At 40.5% G+C, this 15,410-nt stretch overlaps 1 protein-coding gene across 2 annotated transcripts in view; it reads left to right on the top strand.

Annotated features, from left to right (window-relative positions):
* chl1b (cell adhesion molecule L1-like b) overlaps positions 1–15,410 on the top strand; it is a 513,752-nt gene that overhangs the window by 189 nt on the left and 498,153 nt on the right. The gene's annotated exons all lie outside the window — the stretch shown is intronic.

Genomic DNA, 15,410 nt, shown 5'->3' with positions numbered 1-15,410 from the left:
TCGATATTTGATCAAATTGTCAATTAACATTCCAATGCTTGTAGAAAATAATTATTAGGGAATTTTTCCTCTTGTATAGCGTAAATTCTAAATCCGTACTTGTTTCTTTTGAACTATGTATAATTTAAACGCATATTGTTCTCCTTTATATTTCACTGAATACATTTTTACTTAACAAGAAATGCAGCTTTGGGATTTAAAATGTAATACTTCACAGTGTGACAACAGAAAATAAATAAAATGTTGTTATTGAAACAACAATTCTGACTTTATCTTGCCATTAAATGCACCTGCATGCAACAGTATTGAAGGAATTTATATGTTAACACTTCCCCCCACCCCAACCCCACTATAGCAAATATATGAAAACTACAATTTTCAGAGCAAGGAAGTAACCTGCTGGAGATCTGCTGTATTGTATGGTGGGTCATTTTAAGGTGGTTACATTAAGTGGCGACTAGTCAGTCTTCCCTACCAAGGATGCCAACGCTGCCGTTCCTTGGCAACTAAATAGTTCAGTACGGGTTGGGCTTGAACTTTTTTTTATTGTGTTGGAGCAGTGAGATCAACTGAGAACAGTTACTGATTTAATGTAATGAGATCCAGGAAAACCTGGACCTGCCACATACAATGCTCAAATATGACTTCACTTTTCAGAAGATCTGAGGTGACAGGAAGCTTTATATTCTTCCTGGGAAAATGGGGTATTTCTCCAAATTCCATTAGTTCCAAACTAATGTAAAAATGGTATTTAGCCCATTCTTTTGAGTAATTTAACTGCACTTAAATGTAACTAGCTTCACCAAGAATTGATGATTCATAACATCTGTTGTGCTTGGTAGTTGTTTTTACATTGCACATGACCCCCACACTGGTTTCCACAGCCAGCTGCAATCAAAATGTAAACCTGATGGGACTTGCTACGAATGGCAGCTGGAAACACCTGCCAGCCGTGGTGAATCCTGCCAGTTTTACATTCAGTTTGCAGCTGTCTGCACAAGGATCACACTATAGGAATTGGCAGCCCAAGAGTGGGTCTTCTCAAGTACAAAATCAGCTGAAAAGTAGTAATTCATGGCCACAAATCCTTTACTGGCTGGATTTGCCTGTAGGTTTACTTAAGGGGAAGATAGACAATTATATGAGGGAGAAAGGATAGAAGGATATGTAGCTAGGGTGAGATGAAGTAAATAGAGTGGCAAGAGGCTTGTGTGGAGCATAAACACCGGCATAGACCGGTTGGGATGAATGGCCTATTTCTGTGCTGTATATTCTATGTAATACTTGGTAGCACTTAAGGTGTACAGTAACCACACAATCTCACAATTACATTTTTTCATTCCTGTAAAGGGCTGCCAAGGTGGAGGTGTTAGTGATTAGAAGTTAGAGGCAGACATGGTGGGGGTTGTTTGAGATGTCGAACTTGACGAAGGTGTTGAATAATTAGTTTCCTGATGTGCTAGCCGCAAATTTATCACCTGGATTGGTTGTTTTTATGCTGCTGCAAAAGAATTGCAGAATGCACCAGGAATATTATGCAAAACATTTATTACCAGAATAAGACAGACTCTTGTGTGGCTGTTTTACTAAAAAAACAATTATGATGGTAGTATCAGTGACTCCTGTCTTGCCTGCTGGTATAATTATTCCATTGGTTGCTGCAAATGAGTAAATGGCTATTCAGTCTGGACCACACTAAACTGCCATTAAATGAATTCTGGGTGTTTATAGGGGACGGACATTCATTTTCTAGAAACTGGATAATATATGTTCTTATGTTACAATTTCTTTTAAGGGGAAATGATTTCTGATTTAATTTGCATATAATCTTTAAAAAATGGGAGTCGAGCCATCAATGCCTTGTTCAGTTCTTCTTGGCTTGGTAAGTAATTGGTTGTAGTATGATCATTGACATTACTTGTATTGTAGAAGAAAAGTAGTGGTATCCTGTTTGTGCTAAACAGACTTTGTCTCTCCATACGAAAATCATTTCAATTTTATACTGATAGATATTGACTTACTGTAACACATGCTAGGTCAATCAAGAATGGAGGAATTGGGGCCTGTGGCAGAGGTGTACTTCATAGATTTATTAACGGAATGGTATAATAAAACTGTCAGTTACCAGGGCAAGATTGCTATCCATCATGCTTTTGTCAGCAGATAATTATGCAGCCATTACTCAAGTTAACATTCTTCAGCTTTTTAAAAATTACATCCAAACCCAACTTAGCTCAAATAGGTTATTCAGGCTTTTCTAAGTTTACTTTGTTTTTTTTTTCAAGTTGCTGTCTTCTTTTTCTCTTGGAATACAATTGATAACACACATGAGGACATTGCTGCTCATAGTGCAGTGTATTTGATTGTTTTGATATTGTTGATATATACACACTTGTGCGTGTTTAGAACCTATCATTGTAAATGAAACTTTTTTAAGTTATGTGAGACTGTACTATTTACAAGAAGTTGGAAGTTATGCTGTGCAATATTGTCGTATGAATGTCTGTATCAAATTTCTCGTCAGCTATTTTATCCCATTTATTTGAAGAAGGTTAGTGCCTCAGTGAAAATAGTAGACAAAGGAATTTAATACCAATAAACTAGATGTTTGTATGATATTGCAGTGTAATTCCCATGCCCTAATGACCAAAACTGGACTCCTATAAACAGAAACAATCTTAGTCATCAGTCATCTTGATGTCATCGAACTACCATCTTGCTGAAAACATTGAAACATAATAAAGTGACTGTAAGTAATGCTAGATATACAGTTTCCCTGGTCAGAAATATATTTATTTAAGTCCAGTTATAGAGAAGTTGCATCAATTACAACTTTGCGGAAAACTACCCTCAACCTGACTGAAATGCATGATTGTAGCATTTTTAACTCTATTGTTGCCATTCTACTGCACTAATAGACTGACACCGATCACTGTAGTGAGCAGTTTGAAGTCAGCAGCACTGCATTTGTACTGTGGGCTGCAAATGAGAGCTTTGGCCCTGGCTGGTAACTTTTGACTGTGGACAGGAGCATCTGCTAACCCAAAATGTTTAAGAAGAAATTGGCTTCTGTTTTTGAAGTGCCTGGTTAGTCCATTGATCTCCTTGAGTGCTTTTTAAACCTGACCTTCCATTAAACTGGAATTATATTCCACATAGTCAATCCTAAGTGAAAGGACTTCATTATGTTCTGGGGTCCAGTCAGGATCTGACTGGAATTATACTGTCACCTTTGCATCGCTGCAAAGTGGAAACTGTTCCGCAGCAATGCAATAGTGATTGTACCATTGTGCCCCTGGATTGCTAACAAGTTTAGGGAAACTCCCAATTTGTTGTGCTGACTGATTTTGTTTTCAATTCACGCATTGTGATGCTGAAATAGTTTTTTGGAGGCACGTATTAATTAAAAAGAATAAACTTAAATCGGAACAATAAATCCAGTAGTTCATGCATAGAAAAAAAAGACTTGCATTTATATAGTGCCTTTAACGACCTCAGGACATCCCAAAGAGCTATACAGCCAACGAAGCACTTTTACAGTGTGGTCACTGTTGTAACGTAGGAAACAGCCAATTTGTGTACAGCAAAGTCCGAGATAATGACCAGATAATCTGTTTTAGCAATGTTGGTTGAGGGATAAATATTGGACAGAACTCCCCTGCTCTTCTTCAAAACAATGTAATGGGATTTTGACATCCACCTGAGAGTTTAACGTCTCATCTGAAAGATGGCGCCTCTGACAGTGCAGCACTCCCTCAGTACTGCACTGGAATGTCAGCCCTCTGACTTAGAGGCAAGAGTTCTATCCATTGAGGCATGGCTGACCATAGACTTAAAAGATTTTTCTGCATGCAAAGAATGAGTTCCAAAGTTGGTTCTCCATTTGAAAATGAAATGGTTGATAATTCTGACTAATTTTATTATTTTTATTTTCCTATTTCTGCTTTTACTTTAGAATGTTTGTTTTTCTTTTAGAAAGTCAATGATGAGATGAGGAAAAATTATTTTGGTAGATTTACTCAGCTCAAAAATAGTAGGAGGAAGCTGGATCAGCAATAGACATGGTGAATAAGTCAGGGTGCCCCAGCAGTCTTTCATTAAATGTGTATGTTAATTCAACTCCCTTCTATTTTCTGCCCCATGCCCCACTTAAACTGCCAACTAGTTTGTACTAACCACAGATAATTTGCCCCAGCTTGTTTTGAAACTCCATTGTGATTTGCATACATTCCTGCACAGTGGTACTGCTGATCTACACAGTGACAGTAAACTGGGACATTCTGTAGCCAATATAATCTGGCTAGACAGGTTCTATTTACTCCAACATTGTTTATCAACCTAAAGATTTGGATTGTGCTGTTGTGTAGGATTAAAAGGAGGTTCGACGTATGATGAATTGTGAAACATAAGGATTTTCTGCCTTAATACTAGTGATGTTTTGATTTTTTTAAAACTTAAAACCAATGCTATTATGGAAAAACTCCTTCAAGTTTATTTATCACTAATGGCATTGGTTTTAAGTTTTTAAATAAAATCAAAACATCACGAGTAGAAAATGGGACTCAGAGAGCATCAGTATCCTAATTATTACAAAAATCTCTTGATAAATGTAGTTCCTCACAAGACCCAAATAACCACAACAACTTCATCTTTAAAATGTCCCAAGGTGCTTCACAAATAAAACTCATTTAAAATAGGGTATCATAATTTCTGCTAGAAATCACAAGAAGGGGTAAAAAGAGATTTCTTCATCGTTCAAGCACCCCTCACATAGCATTAAATTTATCCAATCTTGATTTGGTTTTGGTAATTCACTTTTATTTTCATTTTGTTTTGATATCATTGAGACCACGCACCTGTGACTCTGCTGTCACATTGCATAAAAGTCCTGGATATGTGCAATAGGTCAGTTCTTCCTTTCTTGATTTTTGAGAACATTCATGAAGCTCCCACTAACACTTTTATTCAATTTCCACAGCCTGCTGTTCTCAACAAGTTTTAGGGAAAAAAAGTAGTTTTCATTTTTTAATGCTTATTTCTTTACCATTTGTCTGCCTTTTTTTTTGTTTTTCTTCTAATTTATTTCTCAAGCCCAAGCTATATTGAAGTTGAGTCCAAATAAACCTCCTTAACTTTCAGGCACAGGATAAATGAGCAGCAGGCTTGAATTGCAGATCAGTCCTATTTGATTTGGCATGACGATAGAGGAGCTCCCGAACTCACTGAAGATTTCTCCTCAAGGTGGTCTCACCATTTCATTTGGGTCAGGGGATTGTTGTATTCTCCTGTAAACTTACTCCCCATCAATTGGATGAGGTCTGCAGGTTTTACTGTGTCAATGCACAGAGAGCGGTTGTTTTTATGTTCACTCAGCTCGGGACTTCAGGAAATCCTTGCAGTTATTTGTGTGGTATGGAAAGAAGACCTTTGGTGCTTTGATGATGCAGAGGCCTATAGAAAAATGGCTACGAGAATGCATCCCTGCTGTTAACCAATTGAGTGGTAAATGCTCTCGAGGTCCAGGTTTGGGTTATTCTACTTGTTATATGACTACTTTCTGGGCTTCTCTTAGTCAAGTTTCCTTTCACAATATCTGTAAGGCAGATACATGGAGTACACTTCATACATTTACCAAATATTGCTGATTACATTTGGCCAACACCCAGGACACATTTTTGGCAGCAGAGGTTAAAGCATTCCAGTTTGGGCTTTCCTTCCGTCTAAATTGGTATTACTTTGGTATGGCCCTACTGGTGCGTGAAGGATACTTGAATGATCAAGAAAGAAAAATCACCTACCTTGAAGGCTCTTCATTTTTTGAACAATAGCAACCCACACACACTACAATCCCCCCAACCACGTCTTCAGGCCTCATTGGGGTCGTTAGTCTTGTTTTATGGTTAGAGACGAATTAACAAATTACATTTTAGGACAGCGTTGGTTAAAAAGTATTGAGCTGTCACACATACCCCGATCAGTATGGAAGCAGGGGTTACGTGGGAAGTGAATCTGAAAGAAAAGGGGGAAAAAATGTGATACCCCTGAACCAATCAAGATTGGAAAAGTTCCAACGGTGTGTGAGCAATGCTATAAGGTAATCCTATTTTTCTTGAGCCTCTTCTGCATCCATGAATTTTTCCAACACAGTAAATTACCATGTAATTCTCATCACAGTGAGTAATAGACTGTTGCTTCATTCAAATTTTGTGGCTACTATAAAACATATTGATCGCATTCAAAGGAATCTGGATAAATTCAGTGAATAAGTTAAGGAATACTATTTGCCTTAGAACAGGACTCTGGAACGGGAAATGTATATGTTATGCAGAGATGACCATTAGCAAAGTTGGAAAGAAGTTTAGAATCGATCATTCTTTGAAGGTATTCAGGCATTGTGAAGCTATTGTCAACAAAGCTAGTCATGCATTGGGACCTATCCCAAGCATATTTGAGCATGAATTCACAACATTTATTTTAATCTTGGATGGATCATTTTTGTTATTTTGGCCACCCTATCTTCAAAAGGATATTGATGTATTGGAGAAAGCTCTAAGTTATCAAAAGAGACTAACTGCACTAAACTAGATTTAAAAAAAAGATTAAGAACAGATGTGATCCAAATTTTTGAACTCAAATTGTGAGGGCAGAAGTAAGGAACACGAGAATAAAATTAACCAGCTTCAAACAAGACCTGAGATGAGAAGGAATGTTTCCACCTACAAAAATGTAGGATAAAGCTTAGAAAATAACAGAATGGCTTGTCAAGAATAGGTTTATGGTTGTAAGAATAAGTGCAAATAGAGCACGACTGTTCAAAATTTTCATCTTTGTGCATACAACAGCACCCCACGGACCGCATACAAATGTTTGTTAATTTTCACATACTCCAAGCTGCTAATACTAGTGCTCTTTAGGCAGCCAACAGAGCAATTAAGAAAGCAGAATACAACAAATAGCAGATGTGGGTCTTCTTATTTGGGATTTATTAACCAATGAGAGAGTAGGGGTGAAAACAGACCTTTCCAAACCTCTAGGCCCATGAAATTCAGTCAAGAGAAACCAGTACAGTGAGCAGTATGGAAACTGAATTGTCAGGGTTTCTCAGGCTGAACAACCAGGGCTCGTGGACAATATGGCACACAAGCCATAGTATGAACACATTAAAGATGGAGACAGTCAAATTCTCTGTGCAGCATAATGGTTCCGGGGCTTCTGGGACCAAGGAAGTGTTACATTAGGGAGCACAACTGATCTAAGGTACAAAGTTAGCTTTATTTACGTTTTGAGAGCAAAGAGAAAACTTTGTAGAATTTTTCCTTTGAAAGACTATTAGATATATTCAGTCATGGGTTGGATTGTGAGTAAACTTGTTGGGCTGGACAGCCATTTCTTGTATTGTGCTTTCTTCTTAATTGCTCTGTTGGCTGCCTAAGGAGCACTAATTCAGAGCTAGTAACCAGGAAACTTTGATTAGGATCTCCCTCGGAACCTTTTTAAAAAAAAAATACAAAGAACTCTTCCGGTAAATGTCCTACCTAACTCAAATCAATTGGTATAGTTTTAAATACTTTAAAAAAAAAATTAACTGAAATTTAGAAGATAGGGTAAAAAAAATCTGTAATTTTGCTTGTTTTAAAATTCTATTTTTAAAAAATCCCTTAAGTTTTGATATTTCAGTGCAAAATAAGTTTTTTTTAACTCCATTCGCCTTTTGACAATATACAGAAGAAAAATGGGAAAATGTGATTTTCAAAGCTACGCACACAGTTTCACAAAAGACTGAACAGAATTTGCAATTGAGGGAACCAAAAGAATATTCAAGTTCAACATAACTGTTAGAATTTGTTTTTTTAAGCATTGGTTATAATGATAGTGATGATGGCTGCTTCTTGAAAGCTACATATCATCAAGTTTTAAAAAAAAACCTATGTGCTGGTATTTTTCGAGAATACAGAGATGAATTCTACACTCAAAGAAAAGAATTATAGTCTTCACAAAAGAGGGGGACGACGCAAAGGTTGTAGATGAGGAGGAGGAGGAGTGTGAAATATTGGATGGGATAAACAGTGAGAGAGAGGAAATATTAAGGGGTTCAGCATCTTTGAAAGTAGATAAATCGCCAGGCCCAGATGAAATGTATCCCAGGCTGTTAAAAGAAGCAAGGGAGGAAATAGCGGAGGTTCTGACCATCATTTTCCAATCCTCCCTGGCTACAGGCGTGGTGCCAGGGGATTAGAGGACTGCTAACTTTGTACCGATGTTTAAAAAGGGAGGAAGGGATAGACCGAGTAATTATAGGCCAGTCAGTCTAACCTCCGTGGTGGGCAAATTATTGGAATTAATTGATGGACTGCATAAATCATTTAGAAAGGCTCGGTTAATCAAGAACAGTCAGCATGGATTTGTTAAGGGAAGGTTGTATCTCACTAACTTGATTGAATTTTTTGAGGCGGTAACAAGGCAGGTCGATGAGGGTAACACATTTGATGTAGTGTCCATGGATTTTAGCAAGGCTTTTGACAAGGTCCCATGTGGCAGACAGGCCAAAAAAATAAAAGCCTATAGGATCCAAGGGAAAATGGCTGGTTGAATCCAAAATTGGCTCAGTGACAGGAAGCAAAGGGTAATGGTTAACGGGTGTTTTTGTGACGAGGCGGCTATTTCCAGCGGGGTTCCATAAGGCTCAGTACTAGGTCCCTCGCTTTTTGTGGTGTATATTAATGATCTGGACTTGATCAAGCCCACCACATTCAAGAAGTTTGCAGATAATACAAAAATTGGCCATGTGGTTGATAGTGAGGAGGAAAGCTGTAGACTGCAGGAAGATATCAATGGACTGGTCAGGTGGGCAGAAAAGTGGCAAATGGAATTCAATCCAGAGAAGTGTGAGCTCACGCATTTGGGGAGGGGAAACAAGGCAAGGGAGTACACAATAAATGGGAGGATACTGAGAGGTGTAGAGGAACAAAAAGACCTTGGAGTGCATGTCCACAGATCCCTGAAGGTAGCAGGACAGTTAGAGAAGATGGTTAGAAAGGCATACGGGATACGTTCCTTTATTAGCCGAGACATAGAAGAGCAGGGAGGTTCTGCTAGAACTGTATAAAACATTGGTTAGGCCACAGCTTGAGTACTGCGTACAGTTCTGGTCACCACATTACAGGAAAGATGTGATTGCACTAGAGAGGGTACGGAGGAGATTTACGAGGATGTTGCCAGGGCTGGAGAATTTTAGCTGTGAGAAAAGATTGGATAGGCTGGGGTTGTTTTCTTTGGAACAAAGGAGGCTGAGGGGAGATTTAATTGAGGTATATAAAATTATGACAGAACTAGCTAGAGTGGTAAGGGAGGACCTATTTCCCTTAGCAGAGGGGTCAGTGACCGGGGGCATAGCTTTAAAGAAATTGGTAGAATAATTAGAAGGGAGCTGAGGAGAAATTTTTTTCACCCAGATGGTGTTGGGGGTCTGAAACTCACTGCCTGAAAGGGTGGTGGAGGCAGAAACCCTCAACTCATTTAAAAAGTACTTGGATGTGCACTTGAAGTGCCGTAACCTACAGGGCTACGGACCAAGTGCTAGAAAGTGGGATTAAGCTGGATAGCTTTTTTTCCGGCCAGCACGGACATGATGGGCCGAATGGCCTCCTTCTGTGCCGTAACTTTCTATGAAAAACCAAAATCCCACACAAAGTACAAATGATTTATTCAGTAAGCCTGGAAATTTTTCCATATGACTCTTTATTTTTGCTATCATGTTTTTGTGTTTACGCTTCGAGGTAATCACAGTTAGCAGTTAATATTTTAGACTTAGGCATATTTCTCGACTTTATATAGATATGCAGATTTAAGTACTCAATGTGAAAGATCATTTGTTGAGTAAATTGCAAACATTTCACAATAACTGTGTTGGGGTTGAACAACAGAATCCTGACTCCTGCTTTAAACTCAACATGCTTAATAACTAAAATTTCATTTCTTTTTCCTGTGTGAATCACTCTTTGTTTACTGCAGTCAGCTTTTGCACTGGTATGTGCTTCAACTAAAATTAAGTTTTCAAATGGGAAAATCAAAATGCACTGAGAATAGATCAAAACTCACATAAGGCAGTGTATTAATTTACTGTAATGATATTCTGTAGTAATTGAAGTGAATATGCAACAAGAATTTATTAGCAACAGGTAAATCATTTAAAATGGATTCTGAGTAGGTACTAGATGCTTTAGCACAGGCACAAAAGAAGTGGCAGCATTTCCTTTCCCACTTCAGTCCTGATCTTTCTCCTTTTAGCAGCAATTCTCATTTTAGGAAAAGCCCAGCATACAAATGTCTAATGAACTGTCAGCTAACAATGGTGCCAAGACAGTTCTTTTTTCACATGGTAAAATTGGAGCCCACTTGTGTATGAGCTGTGCTGCCCTCACATTCACATTAGATCGATGTTTGCCTTATTCCTGGGAGGCCTTCTGTAAGCCACTTGGACAGGAATCAAATGCTGATTGCAAAGTGTGAGCTGAAAAACAGAGATTAAATCCAATGGGCTTTCTATATTTGCACTTTGTTGCCAATTAAGATTTTACAACAGTGGAATCAATTTTTGAATTAAGAAAGGTAGGTGAAGGTGAATAATGCAAGACACCACGAAGGTTAAAAGGATAGAAGAGGTAATTTGAGAATTAGTTAATGTCCATTTTTAAAAAATCATTCTGAATTTGGGCATTGCTGGCAAGGCGGTCATTTATTGCCCATGCTTAGTAGCCCTTGAAGGTGGTGGTGGGCCATCTTCTTGAACCACTGCAGTTTGACACAGCAATGATGAAGGAACTCATTATGTCTAAGTTGAGATGGTGTCACTTCAAGATGACGTTCACAAGTACCTGCTGCCTTTACCTTTCTAGGTGGTGGAGATTGAAGGTTTGGGAGGTGCTGCTGAAGAAGCCTTGGTGACTTACTGCAGTGCACACTGTGGCCATAGTATGCTGGTGGAGGAGGGAGTGGATGTTTAAGTTGGTGGATGGGGTACCAATCAAGTGGACTGCTTTGTCCCGGATGGTGTTGAATTTATGTTGCAGCTGCACCCATCAATGCACGTAGAGAGTATTCCATCACACTCCCGACTTGTACCTTGGAGATGGTGGAGAAGCTTTGGTGAGTCGGGAGGTGAGTCACTCACCACAGAATACTCAACCTCTGACCTGCTCTAGTAGCATCAGCATTTATGTCACTGGTTCAGTTGAGGTCCTGGTCAATGGTGAGCCCCAGAGTGTTGATGGTAACACCATTGAATGTCAAAGGGCAATGGTTAGGCTCTCTTGTCGGAGATGGTCATTCCCTGGCACTTGTGGCACAAATGTTACTTGCCACTTATCAGCTGTCAGAGTTCTATTGTCTCGTAACCTTCTTCATACAACAAACGATGGTCCTTTACCAATTCGTATTTCAAAACACTTGTCTTTTAATTCACTACACAAAAATCACACTACCTTTGGCAACACATAGTACACTTTCCACCGCCTCTTCCTTTTCTGGACCTTGCACTTTTATTCTCACTTGACTGGGAAGGTTGCCACCCCCTAATTACTTCTTAAAAGGGGAGGTTTCTTGTAAAGGGCCATTTCCGTATTTGGGAATCAGGGCCCTCATCAGCCTATGGCTGACATACCGGCCCTCAATCACACTGCTACACATCCTCTCCTCCGTTTCCCTCCCCCCCCCAAACATAGTGCCATCGGCTCTAGCAGCCTGCACCATGAGGCAAGACGCTCAGGAGAGCTTATCAGCATTCCCGTAAGCTTCTCCAGCCTGGTGTTCCACCTAGAGCAATAGGGCTGGACTGAGTAACCACAGGCATTTTTCTCCATTAGACCGCATTCATTTGAGGGGCATATGATGGGGTACTGGTTTCTCCTAGTGACCAGAGAGGTAGTATTTTAAGGTTTCTACTGCCCATTTAATTGATAGGTACTTCTCTATTGTAGGCAACAGTTTTCTGCTCAAGTAGAGCACTGTATGTTCCTCTCCCTCCACGAAGAGTACAGCTCCCAAACCCACTTGGGAGGCATCGGTTCGCAAGACATATTTTTGACACAACTCTGGGACCGTGAGCGTGGGATCATTACACAGCGTTTGGCTCAAGTCCCTGAAAGCAGTTTCCGTCTCAGGGTCCCACTTAACCAGGTTAGGTGCCTTAGCTTTAGTCAGGTCAGTAACGGGGGTGACTCGGGTAGCAAAGTCAAGAATAAAGCACCGGTAGTAACCGACAATACTCAAAGCCCTAACTCACTTCTTATTCCCTGGTTGGGGCCAGGCTTTTATAGCTTCCACTTTATTCATCTGAGACTTCACCACCCTGCCCCCTATGGTATACCCTAGGTATTTGGCCTCAGACAACCCCAGGTGGCACTTCGCTGGGTTTGCCATGAACCCAAATCATCTTAGGCTGTCTAATACAGCCTCTACTTCATGTAAATGTGAACACCAGTCTGTACTATAAATAATGACATCATCCAGGTATGCAGCACCATACCAGGTATGAGGCCTCAACAATTGGCCCATGAGCCTTTGGAAGGTGGCTGGGGCCCCATGCAATCCAAATGACATGGTGTACTGGTAGAGCCCCTCGGGAGCTACGAAAGCCATTTTTCCTTTCGCAGCCCCTGTTAAAGATCTAAGGTGGTAAGATAATTCACTTTCCCCAATCTCAATCAACTCACCTACCCAGGGCATCAGGTAAGCATCGAATTTAGATTCCTCATTCAGTTTCTGAAAGTCATTACAGAACCGCCGGTTCCTGTCCGGTTTCAGAACCGACACAGTGGGGCTACTCCGTTCACTGTGATTCTTCAATCACCCCTAATTTCAACATCCTCTGAATCTCCTGGCAAACTTCATTCCATTTGGTTTCTGGGATTTGGTACAGTCTTACCTTTATGGTCACTCCTGGTGACGTCACATCGCCCTCATCCTCCCGGGTCGAGATCCGAGTAGATCACAGTTTACCTGGTGCTAAGCCTGCCTATACTGATCCCCAGCCAGTTCACTAGCAAGGTGTACGGTGCTTTGCACCTTGGAGTCAGGGCCTACCATTTATTGTGTATTCTCTTGCCTTCTTTGCCCTCCCCAAATGCATTACCTCACACTTTTCCAGGTTGAATTCCATTTGCCACTTTTCTGCCCACCTGACCGTCCATTGATATCTTCTTGCCATCTACAGCTTTCTTCCTCACTATCAACCACATGGCCAGTTTTTGTATCATCTGCAAGCTTCTTAATCGTGCCCCCTACATTTAAGTCCAAATCAATAATAGACACCACAAAAAGCAAGAGACCTAGTACTGAGCCCTACGGAACCCCACTGGAAACAGCCTTCCAGTCACAGAAACACACTGGATTCAACTTGCCATTTTCCCTCGGATCCCATGTCAAGAGCGGTCACTCTCACTTTACCTCTGGAATTCAGCACTTTTGTCCATGTTGGACCAAGGCTGTAATAAGGTCTGGAGCCAAGTGGTCCTGGTGAAACCCAAACTAAGTATCTGTGAGTAGGTTATTGGTGAGTACGCGCCATATGATAACACTACTGACGACTCCTTTCATCACTATGCTGATGATTGAGAGTAGGCTGATAGGGCGGCAATTGGCCGGACTGGATTTGTCCAGCTTTTTGTGGACAGGACATACTTGGGAAATCTTCGATATTGTTGGGTAGATACCAGTATTTAAACTGCACTGGAACAGCTTGGCTCGAGGCACGGCTAGTTCTCTAGCACAGGCCTTCATCTCTACAGTTGGGATGTTGTCGGGGCTCGTCGCCTTTGCTGTGTCCAATGCACACAGCTGTTTCTTGATATCGTGTAGAGTGAATTGAATTGGCTGAAGACTGGCATCTGTGATGGTGAGGACCTCAGGAGGAGGCCGAGAAGGATCTTCCGTTTGGCACTTCTGGCTGAAGATGGTTGCAAACGCTTAAGCCTTGTCTTTTGCACTCGTGTTGGGCTCCGCTATCATCGAGGATAGGATTGTTCATTGAGACTCCGCCTGTTGGTTGCTTAATTGTCCATCATCATTTACAACTGGATGTGGCATGGTTACAGAGTTTTGACCTGATCCGTTGGTTGCGGGATCACTTAGCTCTATGGAGAGCATGCTGCTTTTGCTGTTAGCATGCATGTAGTCCTGTGTTGTAACTTTAGCAGTACACCTGGTGCTGCTCCGAGCATGTTCTTCTGCATCCGTCATTGAACCAGAGTTGGTCATCCGGATTGATGGAGTGAGAGATATGCCGGGCCATGAGGTTACAGATTGTGGTGGAATACAATTCTGATGCTGCTGATGGCCCAGAGCCCTTGTGGATGCCAAGTTTTGAGCTGCTAGATCCGTTCTCAATCAATCCCATTCAGCACGGTGCTAGTACCACACAATATGGGTGTCCTCAGTGTGAGGACGGGACTTGGTCTCCACAAAGACTATGCAGTGGTCGCTCCGACAAATACCGTCATGGACAGAGACAACTGCAACATGTAGATTGGTGAGGACGAGTGTACTACCGAGCCACCCTTGGTGATGGATATTGAAGTCTCCCACTCAAAGTATATTCTGTGTCCTTGCAACCCTCAGGGCATCCTCCAAGTGGTGTTCAACATGGAGGAGTACTGATTTATCAGCTGAAGAAGGACAGTAGGTGGTAATCAGCAGGAGGCTTCCTTGCCCATGTTTGATCTGAAGCCATGAGAATGAGACTTCATGGGGTCTGGAGTCAATGTTGAGGACTACTAGGGCCACCCCCCACCCTCGCCCCTACTGTATACCACTGTGCCCCCCACCTCTGGTCTCCATTGCTGGTTGGAATAAATAAAACTAACTTGATTGGTTTCGTTTACAGCCCATATTTAAGAAATGCTTGTAGCAAAAAAAGTGCCAGTTTCTTCTATATAACTTAATTAACCCAGAGGCTGCACTATGGCACATTGTCATACAAATGCTTAATGCTTTCATAAGACATTCATCTGTTTGTTAATTGAACAGAGGCATTAATTTAAAAAAAATAAATAGGTTACTTGCATTAAAAAGCAGACAAAAGAATTTCATACAAATGCAGAGTGTAATTTCCCTGCTAATGGGTCTCATAAAATGTGTGCACAGTAAATCCCATTATTTGATCATTATTTGGCGAACGGAACTTTGCAATGAAAGCATAAAATATTAACTTGAAATTCTAGATTTTAATTATTTTGATGATTCAACTCACTTAAAAAATAAATAAAACCAGCAAAGAATGTTATTGTGCTGGACTGTTTTTATGTGCTGATATTAAAAATCTGTGATCTGATCTTTGATCCCCAAATAGTGGTGATTTAATTATACATATAGGTACTAAAGTCCCTGCATGCGGTCAAGTATAAAATTTGCCTACT

The sequence above is a fragment of the Heptranchias perlo genome, chromosome 17 (genome assembly GCF_035084215.1).
Source record: "Heptranchias perlo isolate sHepPer1 chromosome 17, sHepPer1.hap1, whole genome shotgun sequence".
Taxonomy (NCBI): domain Eukaryota; kingdom Metazoa; phylum Chordata; class Chondrichthyes; order Hexanchiformes; family Hexanchidae; genus Heptranchias; species Heptranchias perlo.
The sequence above is the reverse complement of the archived record's forward strand: the minus strand, read 5'-3'. Positions and strand labels throughout refer to the sequence as shown.